At 51.4% G+C, this 16,068-nt stretch overlaps 1 protein-coding gene across 49 annotated transcripts in view; it reads right to left on the bottom strand.

The window, feature by feature from the left end:
- The window catches only part of EPB41L1 (erythrocyte membrane protein band 4.1 like 1), a 118,221-nt gene that overhangs the window by 64,400 nt on the left and 37,753 nt on the right, over window positions 1–16,068 (bottom strand). For 30 of the 49 annotated variants that reach the window (XM_023626483.2, XM_070247610.1, XM_070247611.1 and 27 more), the window contains exon 1: window positions 3,078–3,328. The exons of the other annotated variants lie outside the window; for them this stretch is intronic. The gene's annotated coding sequence lies outside the window, so the exon portion shown is untranslated. Of the gene's footprint in view, window positions 1–3,077; window positions 3,329–16,068 lie in introns of those variants that run through there. 49 annotated transcript variants of the gene reach the window in all.

Genomic DNA, 16,068 nt, shown 5'->3' with positions numbered 1-16,068 from the left:
CAGGTAAGCCCTTAAAACAGTACCTGGTATAATAATAAGTGCTCAAGAAATGTCAGTTACTATTCTTATCCACAAGCCTCCTGCCCACAAAGGAAGCAGTGCCAACCTGCTCCCACTCCCATTCGTCTGCCCAGGCTCAGGTCCCCTTCCTACAGGGCCTCCTCTTCACAGTCCCAGCTGGTGCCTCTGCATTCCCACCCTTCTGTTTTCTGGTCATTATGATCCTATCAAATGTAGCAGGGGGCGAGTGTCAGGGCCAACCAGTCTTCCCTGCTAGCCAATGGGAGCAGGGAGTCCAGAGCATCCCCACTTCTAGGGGATCCTGCCCGAGAAGAGAAGAGCAAGGCTGACCACTCTCTCAGGGCTCCCAGTCTTACCTCTCTGCCCCTACCCCTCGGGACCACAGGAGTACTTGGGCCACAGAACCACCCTTGCCTCACCAGACCCAACACACAGACCTCTCCACCTGGACCAGCCCTGGCATATCAGTCATCTGGCTCTGCGGGACACCAACCTGGTACTCCCATCACTGCACCAGGTATACTGTCACGGTAGAGAGAGGGGCTCTGGGCTCAGACAGCCCCACACTTTGCAGCTGTGGAAGCTCAGTGAAAACCTGTGAAACCTCTCTGAGCCTCAGTTTCTCATCTATAAAAAGTGGATAATAATAGCACCTGGGGGCCGGCCCAGTGGCGCAGCAGTTAAGTGCACACATTCCGCTTCGGCGGCCGGAGGTTCACCAGTTCGGATCCAGGGTGCGGACATGGCACCACTTGGCAAGCCATGCTGCGGTAGGTGTCCCTCATATACAGTGGAGGACGATAGGCATGGATGTCAGCTCAGGGCCAGTCTTCCTCAGCAAAAAGAGGAGGATTGGTGGCAGATGTTAGCTCAGGGCTAATCTTCCTCAAAAAAATAATAATAATAATAATAATAGCACCTGCCTGACAGCGTTGCTGTGAGATAACTCAAAGCACTTATCACTCCAGCACATGGCATACAGTAAGTGCTCAATAAATGCCATCACTCTGATTGTGTGATCATTGGTATTACTCCAGGTAGAGATGATTATCCCCTTTGAATAAGTGGGGACACAGAAGTCCAGAGAGGCCCAGAGTGAAGTCCATGCTGGAGCTAACACAGAGGTACGTCCTGCCTCAGCAGACCTAGTCTGGAGACCCTCTCTACTGCCCCCAGAGGGTCAGGCCCAGAACATCCCTGGGCATCCAGCATCCTCTTGGCTCTGTATACTCCCAAGGGGGTCCAACAGCTGCCTGTTGCCTCAGCCCTGGCCCTTTATCTGTGAGGCAGCCTGGCCTTTCCTCCTCATCTCTTGGGGGCAAAGGCTGGGGGGCCAATGTAAGGCCCCTCCTAAGGGGCCAGGCTATAGTGCCCAGCCCCTGTAAGAGTCCTGTGTATGGGACAGCTGCAGCAAGAGGGAAGCAGGCATTGGGGCTGCAAGAACCCCAAACCAAGAGATAGGAGACCTGGTTACACTAGTGCTGGCTCTACAACTCAGTTGCTGTGTGACCTTGGACAAGTCATTCAGCTCTTCAATATTTACTGAGTGAGGACTACAGGACCAAGCATTATTCTCACGCGGGTTCTGTGGAAGCAACCTTCCATGAAACTCACAGAGCTGGGCCCAGAGAACTGCCACGTGGCCCAGGAAGGGTTTTAATAGGAACAATGCCCACTGCACTGATCTCCTCCAGGACTGCCTTGGGGTGCCCCTCAAGGGGCCACGCTCTGCACATCACAAACACCACGCACGGGGTTGCTGGGCAGGCATGACCTCAGGCTAGCCAGCAGAAGCCAGCTTGATCCCCGCACGGAGCTGGCAGAACCCTCCTGGGCCACAGTGGCTGAGAGAGGAGGCTGGCACAGACTGCCTCTGCCGCAGGCTCCATCTGGAGGAATGGGTGGGCAGGCGGGCACACAGCCGCCTCTATTCTCCACACCCTTGCCCGGGACAGGCAGCACTGAGTCTTCCAGGAGCTTCTGAGGGCACCATTCCCGTCCCCAGCTCTCAACGTGGCCCAACTGCTGCTGATTCTGGAAGACTCTGAATGCTAGGAGATGGGGAAGAGATGGAGCAGTTGGACCCCACACAGCCCCAGAGAGGTCCTCAATCCAGCCTTCTTAAACTCCCACCTTTGGGTGCAGAGGAGGTGATATGCAGATCCAGAAGTGACGGTGGGAACACGCAGTAGTGTCTCTCCCCCACCAACGCATCCTCAGAGCTCTGGGGGGAAAAGCCAGGACCATGGCCGGCAGCCGAGAAGGAGACTGGTATCCTCAGAACTCCCTCCTAGTCCTTGTCCAGCCCTTCAAGGTCCTCATAGACCACCCTGGGCCATAGCTCTACCAGGCAGTGGCCTCAGAACCTAGTAAGTACCCTGGTAGTGACTTGGCCCCCCATGCCTGTCCTCCTGAGCTCTTGGACATCCCTAAGTGTGACGGTGCCAGACACAACGGGGACCTGCAAGTCCTCTCCTCTAAACAACGGGGGTAGCCTCTGGCCAGGACAACACCAGGCCAGAACCACAGAGGTCCTAGGGCTAAGGTCCACCGCCCCAGCTTTGGAAGACTTAGAAGGGAGGTGGGATGCAAAGTGAGCCCAGAGTGGGGAAAGGTCTGTAACAGAGGGAGAGGGTGAGGGTGAGGGCAGGAGCTCCCCAGCATCCCAGCCTCCAGCCAAAAGACTGTCTTGCAGCATGTGAAGCCTGAATGGAGACATCCAGAGAGCCCTCAGACTCCCGGGAGGCCGCCGGAGTGGTCTCAGAGAACAGAGTGGGCCAACCCAGGGAGCCCAGCACCCAGCAACACTTCATCCCCAAGGCAAGCACCAGCCCACCGTCTGCCCTCCCCTCTCTCCAGGCCTTGCGGAGGCTGCAGACCTGGGAGGTAGGGAGAAATAGCAAGGACTTCTCCGACCCTGGCCAGGGGTCCAACAGCCTGCAAACTCAGTTCCTCCCGGTCTCACCCCAGTCCTCTCCCAGAGCTGGAGGCTGGGCCTATATGTACCAAGCCCCCAGACCCCCGTGGTACCTGATCCCCTGCCACCACGTGCCTACCTGGGCCTGAGGGTCCCCATCTCGGGCAGGCTGGGCGGGGGGTGCCCCCTCAGCTCCTGCGGCCTGCCGGCCGCGGGGCGGGGCGGGCGCGCAGGGCCGCGGCGGGCTCTGCGGAGCAGCCTGTTCCACGACACCCCCGCCCGCTGATGGATGCTGACTGCAGCAGCGGCGGCGGCGGCGGCGGCGGCGGCTCGGCGTGCGCCGGGGGCTGGGCACCGTGCCCACAGCCCCGGGCCTGGCGCCCGACGTGCGGCCAGCCCCCGCCCCCGCCCGGCCTCCGCGCCCAGCCCAGGGGCGGCCGCCGTGCGCCTGCCTGCTCCCTCGCGGCAGCCCTGCCCCTGCCTCCGCCTCCTCTCTGCCTGTCTCTATCTCCCTCTCCCTCTCCCCTTTTCTCCCTCTCTCGGCTCCCAGGCCACCTCCTCCCAGGCACTGCCACAGAGGCAGTTCCCAGGCCACTGCGGGACTGTGCATCAGGAGGCTCTTGCTCCTCCTCTGCCCCCACCCCGGCCCAAGCCAGCCTCTGCCCTCCTCCTGGGCCACCCCCTCTTGGGTGCTCAGCCGGGAGAGAGGGAGGGGGAGGGGAGAAGGGGGAGGATCCCTGACTCAGAAGGGGTGACTCAGCCTCAGTGGGGCTCCCATTCCCAGCCCACCCAGCTGATACCCTGATACCCTCACAGCCCCAACAGCCCAGCAGCCCGAATCTCCCTGGGACTCAGGGCTCCTCCCCCATCAGCGAGGAGGTATGTGCAAATGTCTCCTGGGATCCTGTGTGTCTCTGAGTGTATGTATGTGTACATTTGTCCATATGTGCTTCAGTGACAACGACCATAAGTGTAACACTGGGGACTGGGCCTGTGTACAGATGCGTTTCTGTTCTGGATGTGTGTGAGCACACGCTGGGTGTGCAACCAGGCTCCAGGAAGAGGGGGGAGGTGGTGGCCAAGGGACCTGTGGCACTGAGGTCATCGCTCAAAACCAAGCCAAGCCTTCCTCCTCCCCTCTGGCAGCATTAACTCAAAAAGTTGGTCCTGACCACCGCACCTCTACCTCACTTGATCAACAGGCCAGGACCTCCAATAACAGGGGACTCTGGGAGGCAGAGGGCCTGGCTCCAGTCCAGCTCTGCCACCAGTCGGCCAGTTCCTTTGCTTTCTTGCTCTGTGCCTCAGTTTGGGAACAAAGAAAGAAAGGGCTGAACGTCTTATTTCTAGGGGTCCCAGTTTGTGGGGAAGGCCTGGAGAAGATGGCGGGTAACCCACAATATGATCTCCAAAGATTTCTGCCCAAGGGTCCACGTTTGCAGCCCATGTGACTCCTATTCCCTAACCCCCCTCAGGCATACCCATCTATTATGTCATTCTTCAAATAATTCCTGAGTACCTACTGTGTGCCAGCCACTGTTTTAGACACCACAGAATCCACCACACTGGAAAGCAAAGCTGGGAAGCAGCACAGATGTGAGCTGAGCCATCTGTTCCCCCATGCTGCAATTCCCTCAGTGTCAAACTCACCAGTATCTATCTCTACTCCCACACTCCAGAGACAGGCCACTCCCTCCCTCCACTCCTACCTCCCATGGTGGCTGCTCCATCAGGGTGACCTTCCACCCTAGGTCCTAGTACCAACCCTAGGGCCTCCACAGAACGAGGCGATGCCCTCTCCCCAGCATCCCTCAGAGAACCCAAGATAGGAACAGTGTCCGTTCTCCCCATCCCCAAACCAAACCTTCTCTTCTCCAACTTAAACACGAGGGACTCCTTCACCAGATGTTTCCAAGACACAGATTCCGGTCCCTTCACTCTCCCTGCCGCCCACTAGGCTCAGGAGTGATCAGAAAGCAGAGAGCAGGAGGAAGCCAGCTCCTCCCAGTCCTAGAGAACATGCCCTCCCTCCAGACAGTAGACAGAAAGATGGACAAATCAGCTCAGGGCCAATTCACAGAAGGACCAGAGTCCTGCTGGGCAGACTTCCTTACAGATTTCCTTCTCTGCCTTTGGATTTTTCATTCCTCAGTCTTCCAAATTCAGCTCCTCCCAGGGACTCCCCAGGCCCTCAGGGGCCTGGCCTTGGGCAAGTCACTTTGACACTCAGAATGCTCTGTTTGAGTTCAGTTCACTACATATTTATTCAAATGAATGAGTAAAAGGCTCAGCAAAATTTAGGAGTTACACCAGAGGAACTGATTGTTTCTCATGCACGTCTGCTAAGACATTCTTGACTCCCTGCCTTCCAGAATTTTTATTCCAGATTGACTCTCAGCCTCTTCTGCTCACAAGCCTTCCCAACCCTGGGCTCCTGTGGGCAGAACAGAGCTGCACGGCCAAAGCCCTCTGTTCCTCCTGGTTAAACTCTCCTTCCCTGGATGCTCCTCCCCTGGAGCAGGGCCACTTTCCCACTCTCTTCAGCTAGATGGAGACTTTCACTTTCCCAGAAAAATCCCGGCTACATTCCAAAGACTAAGGCAGGACATTCCCAGACATCATTCTGGATTTATACCCAAAGGGCTCAATTCCCTTCAGGTCAGTGGAACCACACAGAAGATTGGGCTTCTTCTATTATTATCATTATTTTTGTTGCTACTATTAACTAACATTTCTGTTAGCACTCTTCAGTTTGCAAATTACTTTTGTATGGGATCTTCACAGCATCTCGTGAGATATCATCCTCCATTTTATAAATAGACAGACTGGGGTCCAGAGGTGATGATTTGTCCAAGGTTACACTCACACAGTAACACTGGCTATCTGGACCAGACACTTTCCACTTTACCCTATGATAACCTTTTCCAGAGAAATCTGGTTGGGGGTGGGCTGGGGGCACTCTGAAGAACACACAGCCCCTTACAGGCCATCAGTTGAAATTACTTCTCCAATTACTTGGCTGCTTTCATTCCTCAGGGAATGAAGGCATAGGGATAGGACCCAACCCAGGGCCACATCTCATGAAAGCCCCCACAGGGAAATGCTAGGAGCCGAGGTGGAGGAAGAGGAGCCCACCCAATAAAGAGGGCCTCTTCAGTTCCCTTACTTCTGAATTCTGCTTCCAGCTCTGGCTCTACCACTGCTTTCTGTGTTACTTGGGCAGATGATTTGACCTCTCTGAGTCTCCTCACCTACCAAATAGGAGAAATTCTTCCTGCCCTACTGCTAGTGGGTTGCTGTGACAGGTCAGCAAATGCTGGCAGAAAAGAAGGGACAGGACTGCCCATCCCCCTTCTGGTCTGCCTGGGAGGCAGGAGAAATTCTTTTCTCTTAAATTTTAACTAGAGAGAACTTGATGGTAAAAGCGTCAGGATACAGGGGCCAGGATTCGCTCCGTTGGATGGGAAGGCAAAGTGCACAGGTGTCAGCCACAGCCCCTCAAAGGCACTGGTGGGGCAGAGTCTAAACCAAACACTTCAGGCAGGGTCCCACCCACCCACCCGCCTTTTCATCTTTTGAATGAGGAAACCAAGGACCTGAGCAAAGCAGCAACTTGCCAAGGTCGCCCCAGGTAGTCAGTGGTCTGGTGACTCCCAGCCACCAGGGCCCCTTGATTCCTGGGTGGGCAGGATGGGGAGGCTGGTGAGCACTCTTAGCCTAAGGATTTAATCTTTCCTTTAGCAAGCAGTGATGTTCACACTGAGCCAGGCCCTGGGGAAGGTGGGAGGAAGTGGGTGGTCTCTGTCCTTGAATTCACAATCAGTCCAGTGGAGGAGAATGGCACATACACCAGCACATCAGAGGGCACTGTGAGATGAATCACCACCATTTTCTGAGCACTTACTCCATGCCTGGCACTAGACACACATTCATCAGTTTAATCCTTACAGCAATTCTCCGGCACTGAAATTAGTAAGTCTTGTCACAGCTGAAGTAACTGAGGCTCAGAGGGGCTAACGACTTCCCAAAGTTTGCCCAGCTAATAAATGGAGGGCTAGGACGTGACTGCCAGGTCTGTCTGATGCCAGTCCCTGAGTTTCAACCCCTGTGCTCTTCTGCTTGCCTCTAGAACTGTGCCAACCACTATGGTAGCCACTAGCCACATGTGGCTACTGAGCACTTGAAATGTGGCTCGTGCAAATGGAGATGTGCTGTGAGTATAAAGGTCACACTGGATTTTGAAGATTTAATACAAAAAAAAAGAATATAATGTATCTCATTAATAATTTTTGCATTGAAATGATATTTTGGATGTATTGAGTTAAATATATCATTAGAATTTCATGTTTTTGCTTTTTTTTCATGTGGCTACTAGAAAATTCAAAATTACATATGTGGCTCCTGTGTGTGGCTCACATTCTATTTCTTTTGGTCAGCACAGGTTTAGATACCCTGAGGTCCTGACCCAGCCCATGGGGCTCAGAAAAGGCTTCCTGGAAGAGGGGACGCCTAAACTGAGCTGGAATAAGGGCAAGGTCATGAGAGGAGGGTCTTCAGGGCAGGAGAGCCTCAGGGCATCTGGTTTGGGCTCCAGAGGGCAGCAGGGCCTGGGTGGGCTAAGCTGCAGCCCAGGGCTGGGCCAGCCTCCGGAGGAAGCTACCAGAGCCAAACTTTCCAGAGCAGCGTGACCAACAGGCCTGGGAAGTTTTGCTTGACCAAGCTGTTCTCATTGATGCTTGGCACTCTCTGGGAGGCACTGCAGGGCAGCTGTGTCTGGGTGTGGGGAGCAGGCAGGGTGGATAGGTGGCAACACTCACCAGGCAGAAACCTCTCCCCTCCAGCTGCCCCTACAACCTCTCCTTCAGTCTCCTCCAGGAAGGCTCTCGAATCACTGCAATCCCCAGGGAGCTTCCAGCCCTGACCGTGGGAACCACACACTCCTGCATTAGGTCATATTCTAGCGCGGAATGATGCACAGTACTTAGTGCTTTTCCATATCTATCTTGGTGTTGCTGAAGAGCCTGAGGGCAATATTTACCTCTGGGGGAGGGTGGAGGCAGGGATGAGGGACATTCATTAATTAGTACAAGAGCTACGTGACCTTGGGCAAGGCCTTAACCTCTCAGAGACTTAGTTCCCACCTCTGTAAAATGGGGATAATATCAGCACCACCTCTTAGAGCTCCTAGGAGGATGACACGAGAGAATACCCACAAAGGGCTTAGCGTGCCCTGTGGTACCCTCAGTCTCTCCAAAGCCTCCAAAGGTTGCCTCCCCTCCAGGGAGTCCACCCTCCCTGCCTCTTCCACTCATGCTCCACCCAGCCTGTTCTTCCTCTGGCCTGCTGGACCACACATCTCTCGTCTCCACTTCTGAATATGGGGCTCAGTTGTCATGAGGCTCTCTAGCTTCTCCAGCAAGATGGCAGTTTCTCAAAGATGGGAACCTTGCCTTCTCCTCTGTCCCCCTCCTCCTCCACACCCCCGCCTCTGTACCCACAGCCAGCCACCCCCACTCCACCTCCCACATAGATCTGGGCACCCCAGATGCTCTCACAGCCCGGTCCTGTGAGACCTTGGACATTTGGCAACCATCTTTGGCCAAAAACAGTGTGGGTCTCGATGACTGTTCTCATGCTGGTCTCCACTGAGCAAATCTTGAGGAGCTGGTCCACTCTGCTTCCTCAATGGAGGAACCTTCAGTGGCCCCCCATTCTCTGATAAAGCAAGTCACACACCTCGGCCTGCCTCTCCAGATCATTCACAGCTTGGTCTCCCCAGGCTCTTCAGCCTCATCCTCAGGCTTGTGTGGGGAGCTGTGTCAAACTGGCTGGTTCCCCGCCCCCAGGGCAGGGCTGAGCAGCACGGCCCCGCCTCTCTGCTTTTGCACATGTTCTCTCCTCTGCCTGAGAGAACCTCTTTCCATTTCCCATGGTCATTCTTCCAGCCATCCTCCAGGAAGTCCTTCCTGATCCCCTCCTCGCTGCAACAACCCCTCCCAGCCAGAAGGAACCTCTTGGCCTCTCCCCTCCCTCCTGCCCTCTGCCTTCCAGCTCTGGGGTGTATGAATTGCCCAGCTTAGTGCCCAGTTCAAAATACGTGCATGATGTGTATCCCTTGGGACACATCTACACTCCCAGAGCCAGAGGGCAGGGAGCAAGCCGGAGCTAGGAGTTCACCCAGGATGCCAGGACACTCCTAAGGCTGAATTCTGCTGACCCCAACTCCACTTTGGCTACAATTCTTAATGGAACCCTACACAACGGCTGCCCCTGGGAAATCAGCCTTCCCCCAGGAGGTCTGGGAGCCACACTCCTGGGGCCCGAACATGGAAGATCTGGCCACATTCCCACTGGATACAGACATCCACCCAGCCTCCCATCAGGTGCCTGAAGTGTCAACTGAGGTTTGCATCATCACAGCATCACAAATTCCTTGCGGTCAGAAGAGACCTTGGAGAGTATCATTCAGAGGCTAAGAGCAGTGAGAGGCTACGGGAGAAAAGCTGCTTGTGTATGTCTGTGGTCCTGTCTGCCAGAAGATGCTGCAGCAACACCATCAATCAGCATCATCATCACAGAGAGCATTTGAGACCCCACTATGTGCTGGCACTGCGCCTAGCAATTTGCGTACATTTTCAGTTTTTAATTCCTTACTGCTCTGTGAGACAGAGATTATATATTCCACCCTGATTTTATAGGGGAGGAAACTGAAGCTCAGAGCAGTTAAGTCACTGGTCCAAGGTCACATTGCTAGTGGGTAGGGAGGCCAGGATTCAATCCCAGAAATGCCTGATTCCAGAGCCTGTGTTTTTCCATCATTAATCCTGCACACATTTGGTTTAATACAAATTTACTGTGGAGATGCCGGCCATGTTTTAGTTCTTGTCTGGGGGGTAGCTACACAAGTATGTGTAGACTTATGCTCTATGTAATTTTCTGCATTTATATCATAACTTCAATAAAGTTTTATTTTTAAAAAATGTTTTTGTCCTAGAGATGAACACATGCTAGAGATTTTCAGATGTGAAATACTCTTAGTATTAGAATCCGAAGCTAGAAAGCTGTTTTTCTCTTTTTTCCTTTTTGACCATCTTTCCATTTCAGCCAGGACTGTTCTGAAGATTTCATAAACCCCCAAGCCAGGCCCAGCAGAATTTCACCTGCTGTCCATTGCTCAGATCACATTTTCTTGCATGCACCTTCCGGGCCTAGGTACCACCCAGCCAACACTCTGATTCCAGAAGCTGACATTGTTCTGCAGTCTTTGTAACCATCTCTTCATCCACCCAACTGCAGGGACCAGACAGTCAGAGCAGCCGCTGCATCCCTGGTTAATCCCTAACTTCACGGGGCAGCCAGACAGCGATGTCTGGATGTTCCCATCTCCTTGCATGCTGGGCAGAGAAGCCGCCTTTGTGGGTAAACACAGCCTTCTGCTTAGGCGGGTCCTGCCAGACTCCCCTCACCAAGAGGGCCCTCTGTGACTTTTATCTTGCTGCCCAAAATAACCATTGGCTTCAATGGTTCTCTGGTCATGAATCAGATTCTTGTGACAGCCTGTGAGCAGCTTGAGGACAGGAAGGGCACGTTATCCCTCTCGGCTTCCCCAGTACACCAGGGCGAAAGTTTGTGGGATTTAGCGAGTTCCTCTGTGTGACCGGAGGGACCTGTGGTAGGGAGTGCGGGCTCGCTAGAAAACAGTCATGCTCTCTGCAAGCTCAAGATTAGGGAAAGAAAGACAACACTGACACCAGCCAACTTCAGTAGAAGACAAAAAGTACTAAAGTTGTAAGAAAAAGATAAAGTATTTTGGGAGTTCAGAGGAGAAAGAGATTAGAGGGGAGCAAGTGTCAAAGAAGGTTTCAAGGCAGAGGTACAACTTGGGTTGAGTGCTAGAGACAGAGCAGGATAGTCTAGACAGAGGAAATAGCATAAAACAAGGCATGAAGTTGGGAAGTACAGAATAGACTCAGGAACCTGGTCTCGAATGGCCCAGAGGCCGGGATGCTGAGGGCTGAAGTTGGGGCTGGAAAGGCATATGGTGCCAATGGAGCCTCGAATGGTATACCATGTGGTTTCCTGCACTGTTTAGCAACTAGCTGCATGTGACTATTTGAATTTAAATTAATTAAAATTGAAAAAAATGTGAAATTCATAGCTACATATGGTTAGATACCATATTGGACAGTGCAGATGTAGAACATTTCCACCACTGCAGATAGTTCTACTGGACAGCACTGATACACACAGCAGAGAATCCAGAAGAATTGAGCAGAGGCATGACATGACCCGAACTGGCCTTTAGGAAGATTAATTTGTCCCTGGTGAAGAGTAGCTGACAAAAGAGTACGAGAGGTCTGGACCCACGGGGGCATTGCAATAATCCAGGCAAGATCACTAATCACTTCTCTTCCCTCTGTTCATCTCTTCCTATCGGTAAGCAGGAAAGCGGAAAGCAATGGTTCTCAAAGTCTGGTCCCTGGAACAGCAGCATCACTTGGGAACTCCTTAGGTGTGCAAATCCTCAAACCCCACCCGAGACCTACTGAATCAGAAACTGGGAGGTTCAGAGCAGCAACCTGTGCTTTTATCAGCCCTCTCATGATTGTGATGCACACTCACTTGTGAGATCTACCAGCATAGAGGCTAGGAGCCCATGTTGGTTCAAAAATGACTCTACACTCTGGAGTCAGAAGACCTGGCTTCATGTCCTGGCTCAGCCTTTTACTAGCTGTGCTCAATCTCTTTGTGCCTCAGTTTCCTTATAATAACTACATAGGGTTATTATAAGGACTAACCCTATGTGGTTATTATAAGGACTAAAGGAGTTAATACATGTACTTTTCTTAGAAGAGTGCCTGGCATATGGTAAGTGCTCAGTGAATGTTAATTATCATTTTTAATCCTCATGCTCCACTTCATCTAAACTCCTATGGTACAAAGTTGAATTCCTCCCACATACAATGGACCAATATCTGTCTCTTACCATCAGCTATAATATCCTGCCTGTCCATCATATAATATTCTTAGGCCCACTCACCCATAGCACCATTTACTTTTTGTTCAAGCCCACAGTGTCAGTTCCTCTCCCAGAAGGCAGGGGCACTTCCTGTGTCAAGGGGGCATTCCTGCCAGGGGAGAATGTTGAGGCACAAGAGGCAGATTTAATGTCTTGAGCTAAGATGCTCTGTAAGGGAGCAAGTCAGGAGATGCCCATGAGTCATCCCCTACGAGAGCACCTGGGAATAGGAATGTCTGGAGGTGAGTACCCAGCTGCCCACTGCCATTGAAAGCCTCAAGCCAGATCCATGGCAGCCAAAAGGGCATGGGAGATGGTACCTGGGGTTCTGCCTACTGTAGATAACTGAATCCTGACTTAGGGAACCAGTCAGGGGATGATGGTGTCAAGACACCTGCATTCTGATCTTGGCTGTGAGATCTCAGGCAGTCATTTTCTTCTCTGGATTCAGTTGCATCACCTATAATGGGAGGGGTTGGACTAGTGTGGTTCTTAGCCTTTGATGGGTCATAGTTTCCTTTGAAAATGTGATGAAAACTGCAGAGCAGCTTCTCCCCAGAAAAGTACATATGGGCATACGTCCAGACACACACACATTATGTGCGCGTGTGCGCGCACACACACACAAACACACATCTTATTATAATTTCAGGCATCAAGAGACCTCATGAAGCCCATACATAGATCACCCCCTGGGTCTATGGACACTTGGTTAAGAAACCATGGCTAGATGGTCTCTAATCATCCATGATTAGAAGTCAGCTGTATTTGTATCAAATTTAAAGGAACCCTATGTCAAAAATTTCACCAAAAAGATGAGATTTGAAATGGGCTTTCATAGGATTCAATTGTTGATGGGCTAAATGCTGTGCTCCCTCCCAGAGCCTACCACCCCCCCTTATCACATTGCCTCTGCAGTCTCCCTCCCCTTCCTGCTCCCCCCATTCAGCAGGGAGTGAGCACACAGTCCTGAAAGATACCCCTGCCCCCACTGGCTCTGCCACTTTCCAAAGAGGAGACAGATTGTCCCCAGCCATGAGAGAGTAGAATAGGAGGAGCCTGGCCTGCCTCTCGTTCCCCCATCCCAAATCCCCAGCTCAAATGCCAACCACTAAAGAGGTTCCCAGACGCCACCCCCCACCCCCAACATACACACACACACACACACATGCAAATACCCACGTGCGTGCCCTCCCTCGCATAGCCACAGCCAAGGGACTGCACCTCCAGACAATTGGTGGTGCGGTCACTCAGAACAGGCAAGAGTTATTTTTAGAGGCCAAGTGACAGGACAGTGAGAGCAGTTCCACTCTGTCAGAGCTACTGCTGCCACCACAAGCCCTGATGAATCACAGCTCACTACGTGAATGTACACGTCTGTCAGCACAGCCAGAGAGGCTGCACTGGCTTCTAGAACCAATGTCTTGGAGTGGTGACCACACTGATCACACCAAGCTGAGCCCAGGATCACACCAGGGGCAAGACTGCTGGGCCTGAGCCAGTGCAGCTGACCTAGACCAATAGCCCAGCACAGCCCAGCACAGCTTCCCCTGACCAATACAGCCCAGACCAGCCCTGCCTGAGCCACGCCACCCAGGGGCCTCTCTCTGCAAAAATCCTTTTAGAGTGACCATTGATGCTTCCCCCCCTGCTCAGCCCATCTGAGTAAGCCTCCCACCTCCCATACCACTGTAGTCTGGTTATTAAGGCAATGAGCACCCCATAAATCAGGTAGCTTGGACAGCGTCAACGTAGCCATCAACTGGTTTCATCTTTCTGGAGGACACTTTGGAAAAGTGCAAAGCCTTAAAAGTGTGCACACCTTTTAATCCAGAAATTTCTCTTCTACGTATTTATACTGTGGGAACAACGGATTGTCACAAAGATGTAGTTATAAGAACATTCGTCCGTTACATACAAGAGTCTTGTCTTATATACCAGAGTGAAGCAGAAAATTGGAATTAATATAAATGTCCAAAAATAGTGGGCACATTATATAAATAGTGATGCATACATATCTTGAAATATTATCCTGCTATTAAAACATAATGTCGTGGATCCATGTGATTCTATCTAATAATGTTCATAACCTAATACAGAATTTTAAAAAGCAGATGCAAACTGGTATATGTAACATATGATCCAATTTCTATAAAATATGTGTTTGTGCATGCATAGAAAAAAGAAAACTGGCAGGAAGTAGACAAAAAATGTTTGCAGAAGTTGTTTTATGACAGTGGAATTATTTCTTCTGTGCTTGTTTGGGTTTTGTTTGGTTTCGTTGTTCATTTTCTGGTGTGTATATGTGTGTGAACATATATTATTTATATAAGAAAAGCAACAAGAAAGGCCCATTACCCTCCCCTCACTCACATCTTCTTGACTGCACCATTCAAAGCCCTTCCTGGAACCTCAGCAGAGCCCCCACCCGTTCGTCCACCACTCTTATCAACTCTCCCTCTGGCTTTGAACTTTGTTGCCCTCCTCAGTTGCCCCCTGGAGTTTCACCAATTGGGGGCCCATCCAGCCATTCCCCACAGTCCCCTGCCACAGGCCTTCACAGTGAAAGTCCCCTCCTCCAGCGCCCAGTCCAGGAATCTCATCCAGATGGAGAGAGTCCAATCCTTTTGCTTTACAGTAAGGGAAATAATAATTACTATAACAAAGATAAGAGCGGTGGTGAATCTCCACATTGACACTTTGTCTTCCTGTTTATACAGTACTTTATCATACACATTTCACTTAACGCTCACAACGGCTTGTGAGGCAAGCATTACTACTATACCTATTGCACAGACGAGGAAACTGAGGCCCAGTAAGCATAGCAGTACAACTCTTGTCAAAGGTCACGTATGAGTCAGGATTCAAGTGCAGGTCTGACTTTGACATCTAAGTAGTTAAACAGAAGAACTGAACAGGTTATCCTGAGCCCATGTTCTAAGGAGACATATGCTACAGAGCCCCTCCTCCCAGCTGAGCTCACAGTTGCTACACCACCATCCCCCGCCTAGAACCCCACAAAAGCCCATCTGGGGCCACGTGCCCTGCATCTCTGCACCAGCCCGTCACTCCCTCCCAGCTCTGGCAACGGGTCCTTGCTGCCTCCTCAGGTCTCCTAGCAACGAGACAGCCTGCAGCGCCACTTTCTCCACCTCTGGGCTCCTCCATCTCAGGCCCATCTCACAGAGGGAGCGGGGAGCCAGCAGGCTCCTCTCATAGGGTTATAGCATCTACAGGTGGCAGGGGCAGGGAGACAACGAGATGAAATCAGTCTGCATGGCCCCCACTCTGGGCCTGCTCCCAGCTCCACATTTGGGGCCCTGGCTTTGGCTGCACTATCCTTTTCTTGAGCTTCTGACTGTCTGCTGACTGGGACGAAAAAAGAAGCTGAATCCTAGGGCTTGAATTCTAGTCAATTCCAATTTACTTTTGCATTTTTGAAATGCATAGAATCTTCCCACTAGAATATTAATACTAAAAATAGCAATAATAAAAGTACTAGTAACAAAACAGCTACTTTTTCTTTATTCAACACCCACCTGAGAAGCAGGAGCTAGTATCCCCATTTTAGAGATGAGGAAACTGAGATGTAACTTGCCTAAAGGCTCCTAGCTAATGAATAGCAGCACAAGAATTTGAACAAGTGTGTCTGACACCAAAGTGTATGCTCTGACCACTCCACCACACTGCATCTCTTAGAAATCATCCGGTCCTACCCCCTTACCACATAGATGGGGAAACAGACTGAGAGAGGGGAAAAGATTTGTAATCAGCCAGCAACTACTATGTGTGACGCACTGAGCTGCAAATGATGAAAAGTTTCAACTTGCACCTTGTTGGATAGATGGGCTGTGACCATATGTTGATAATTGTCAAAACTGAGCAATAGGTTCATGGAAGTTCATTATACTATTCTCTACTCTTCTGTGTGTTTGAAATTTTCCATAAAAAAAGTTAAAATAAAGAGAAAAGGATGACAGAAATATGGCTGATGAGCATGTAAATTTTAAGTCTGTCTTGAACTTACAAAATCAGTAAAATCACCCACACTTACAGATATTCTGCTCTAACAGTTTTGAAGTTCAGGAAAAGGCAAGTGTACTGGAACCCA

This window comes from Equus caballus, chromosome 22, assembly GCF_041296265.1.
Source record: "Equus caballus isolate H_3958 breed thoroughbred chromosome 22, TB-T2T, whole genome shotgun sequence".
NCBI classification, from domain to species: Eukaryota; Metazoa; Chordata; class Mammalia; order Perissodactyla; family Equidae; genus Equus; species Equus caballus.
The sequence above is the reverse complement of the archived record's forward strand: the minus strand, read 5'-3'. Positions and strand labels throughout refer to the sequence as shown.